This window comes from Rhipicephalus sanguineus, chromosome 9 (genome assembly GCF_013339695.2).
Source record: "Rhipicephalus sanguineus isolate Rsan-2018 chromosome 9, BIME_Rsan_1.4, whole genome shotgun sequence".
In the NCBI taxonomy this organism is placed as follows: Eukaryota; Metazoa; Arthropoda; class Arachnida; order Ixodida; family Ixodidae; genus Rhipicephalus; species Rhipicephalus sanguineus.
Window position 1 is genome coordinate 117,455,734 of NC_051184.2, and position 4,456 is coordinate 117,460,189.

Here is a 4,456-nt window from a genome sequence, read left to right on the forward strand (position 1 = left end):
TAGGATAATTCCCCTTTTTTTTCACAATCCGCAGTAACAGTATCTTGACGTCATGACGGTCGACCCGTAACGTGTTTCCGGCATGCGCAAGGGCCTACTCAAAAGTTGAGACTTTATACTTTACTCATAGCGATTAGGTAGGGTCTAGTGTATGAAACGGCCACTTATAAACGACGCACTGCGTCAGCAGCTCGTGTTAAACTAGGTGAAAGTCAATATTCAGGCAGTTCATGAGGCATTCACCGAACGTTAATTTGCAAAGAAAAGATAACTAAATCCAGCAACCGAAAACAGATAACTCCACTAAAAGATTCTGTAACCACGTTTACTCAATGATATTTACCACGTCTGACTGCCATATAACATAGCGTCTTCTTGCTTATTAATAATAATTAGGGCAGACGTGGGAACATTAGCAGCATTGTACAACTAGGGTCGTTGCTCTTTTGTTTCAGTAATCAGAGTACCAATAGATCCTCGCCGAACATGTGAGCTAGCGTTTCACTTTCCTGCCTTTGCACTGTGTTGACTGATTACATTACAGCAGCGGTAAATTTGGTCATGAAGTGGCCATCAGGGTCGAAGTTCTCACAACACCCATACCACTCTTTGAGTTCACAATATTAATGAGAACTAACAGACAATAACGCCAAGGAAAGTACAGGGGGTGTTATCTGTAGTATTTAGAACATAAATGCGAAGAAAGTAAAGTGGACGAAAAGATGACTTGCCGCCGGCAGGGACCGAACCTGCGACCTTCGAATAACGCGTCCGATGCTCTACCACTGAGCTACGGCGGCGGTCATCCTCCCGTCCACTTTCTGGGGTATATATGATGATTTAAACCTAGGAGTGTTAGTCAGCGCCAATCGCAGCCATGGCGGCGAGTGTGGAACACTCTTTTTTGCCTGTTGGCAGCTGACCAATAATCCCTCGCATACTACCTGAAGGCCTTAAGTCTGCCAGGACGAGACCCTCGCTATGAATGAAGGAAAACAGATGATTTTTCAAGGGCTCGTTTATCTTTGTTAGACACAATATTAATGAGAACTAACAGACAATAACGCCAAGGAAAGTACAGGGGGTGTTATCTGTAGTATACCACAGTACACTACAGTATACTACAGATAACACCCCCTGTACTTTCCTTGGCGTTATTGTCTGTTAGTTCTCATTAATATTGTGTCTAACAAAGATAAACGAGCCCTTGAAAAATCATCTGCTTTCCTTCATTCATAGCGAGGCCGGGTCTCGTCCTGGCAGACTTAAGGCCTTCAGGTAGTATGCGAGGGATTATTGGTCAGCTGCCAACTCGTAAAAAGATCACGTGCTACGTGACGCCAACAGGCAAAAAAGAGTGTTCCACACTCGCCGCCATGGCTGCGATTGGCGCTGACTAACACTCCTAGGTGGCGATATTCACCCAGGTATACGTGTGGGCACGAGTCTACATGAAGCCTTGGGTTTTAGGGACAACAATGGAAAGCTGAACACGTCCGCGATAGAAATAAGTAAGAGACGGTTAGAGTATTGGTGGCAGAAAAGTAGAGATAAAGAACAAAAATAAATAATGGGGGAAAAATAAGGTCATTCTGCCTTAAGAGGCAGAGAGAAGGACCGTGAATTTATATTTTTTGGTATAATAACATAGATTTAATCAATGTAGATAAGGTATTAGGCCAACATGAAACAAGGAAGCTTTTTTTTTTTTTTTTTTTTTTTTTTTTTTTTTTTTTTTTCTTCGAGCCTGGTGGCAGACATGTCACCGCCCCGTTTTAAAGGGGACGCTCATAGCATCCATCCATCCATCCATCCAGGTTTAAATCATCATATATACCCCAGAAAGTGGACGGGAGGATGACCGCCGCCGTAGCTCAGTGGTAGAGCATCGGACGCGTTATTCGAAGGTCGCAGGTTCGGTCCCTGCCGGCGGCAAGTCATCTTTTCGTCCACTTTACTTTCTTCACATTTATGTTCTAAATACTACAGATAACACCCCCTGTACTTTCCTTGGCGTTATTGTCTGTTAGTTCTCATTAATGTTGTGTCTAACAAAGATAAACGAGCCCTTGAAAAATCATCTGCTTTCCTTCTTTGAGTTCACGCCACACATGCAATATCATTTCGAGTGTTTCCGTTGTCATTCTATTCCTGTGATCGGCCTTAGTCACGGAAACCTAGCTAAAAACAGGCTCTACCGCAGAGTTCGGCACAGGCAGGCAAAGAAGGGTGAAAACCGCTTTGGACAAGTTAGGAAAGAGAGGCTCTCACCAGCAGTGTTTTTTTTTTTTTCCCCAACGGTGCGCCAAAATTCCGCCAGATTCTCACTAACGATAAGAGACGGAAGCTTCGCCTGCATAGCTCCGTACTCCATTTCAATTGTACATTTGTCACCTGTTGAGTTGGTAGCTGATAGAACTTTTAGAAAATTTGAAAAAGGCATGTCGCGGACATAGCTTGGGCTTACGTCTTTGAAGTTTTCGAACAACTCCAAGTTCTTGGGAAGTCTCTAGATGAGGGATTTGGCACATGCCACAATATATGTTCGACAACGGTCTAACATACTGTCCTTTTCGGAATCCGCACGTGAGCTCTTGTGAAAGGCGTCCAAAAACACAGTTCCAAGAGCATACGCACATGGGTGAAGCAAGTGCCCTTCCCAATCAGCAGTTGGTGACGCGTGCTCGCGAAGCACTATCTTCGACAGCATTGATCGTACAAGAAGATCATCCGATTCGATTGAATTGCTCTCCCTTTCTGGATATAGTCATATTAGTACAGTACATTGTGAAACACTGTCTACCCCCCAGGCTCATCCCGATGCCCGGAGATTGGGTGTCTCATGACTGAAACCCATAAGACGAAGATGACACGATGTTGCTGGCGCAAACGTTAGCATGGCAAAGCGCGATGTGACATTAAGTGCATCAAAGATCAAAGCCACCGGCCCAAACAGCTCAAACAACGGCGCGGAGAGGGGGTGGGGAAAGAGGAGGGGGTGCGCATTTCGTGCACACACACACGCACAGCCGCGGTATGTCTAGCCCCAATAGCCACGGTGACGGCTCAGCCAGCAAAAATGTAGCCTCCGTGATTCGTTTCTGCTTGATAAGAGCCACCCTTGGAGGCCCTTGGATGGATGGGTGGATGCTATGAGCGTCCCCTTTATAACTGGGCGGTGACAAGTGTGCCACCAGGCTCGAAAAAAAAAAAAAAAACAACCTTTACTCTTTTTTTTTTTAGCGTTGGCCTGGTGTCTTTACTTCAATTAAAACTATTTTACTCCAGAAGAAAAAAACAAAACCTTAAGTTTTCAGCTCCGTTCTGTGCCCTTTACGGCAGAATGTCCTTTTTTTTTTCCCCATTATTAAATGCGAAGCATTTCTTAGCGAACCTCTGGCACTTTGAGCGTTTCTATCTACGTATCTATCTATCTATCTATCTATCTATCTATCTATCTATCTATCTATCTATCTATCTATCTATCTATCTATCTATCTATCTATCTATCTATCTATCTAGCCGCCGACGTCCGGGTGCTCTCATGATCGCCTAATTAACTTGGCGTAGACGAAAATTGACATGGGAGGGTAAGGGGATTTGACGAATATGAATGTCGGGTCATGACATGACTAACGTGAAAATCCTGTCGCGTACGTCGTCAAACCCTTTCTTACAGACACGTGTGGCACATACCCATTTACCACGGGCCGCACTGTACGGGTATGAGCCACAGGTGATTGACAGTTGATATCTACCTAGGAACGGCGAGAACAGACATTGTTAATTTAAATGCCAGAGCGTTAAGAAAAACAGACATCGGCAGCGTTGACCCAACGCATGGAAAAAAATGAAAATTAGGATCCCAGCAGGAATCGAACCCAGGCATTCTGCGTGGCAATCAGGTATTCTACCACTGAGCCACGCCAGGTCTATAAACTGGTTTGGAAAAACAGCCTACGCAGGCGTAATATCGGTGCAACGTCAATTGTGGTTGTGGTGCTGGCTATGTAATTTTACAAGAAAGCAATAAACACTACAAGCAGGGATTAAAGCGCCACCTATAGCGCAAATATAGCCAACTTGCAGATTTTCAATAGCCCAAATATAGCCACATAGTCAACTCGCCCAAGTCGACGCCAAACATTTTTTTGTGTAGCCCAATTTGGCTAAAAATTGCCGAACCTGGCAACACTGGTGCTACGCACGTCTGCAGGGGCGTAGCCAAGGGGCGGGTTGAGGGGGTTCAACCCCCCCCCCCCCGAAATTTTTCAGTTTTGCTTGCGTATATAGGCACGCACACATACAAACGCACGCACGAACATACATAAAGTATGGTTGAACCCCCCCCCCCCCCCCGAAAAAAATTTCTGGCTACGCCCCTGCACGTCTGCGATGTATGCGACAAGTGCGGCGCGCTATCGTAATCAGATGATTGAGCTTCCACTTGCAGCTG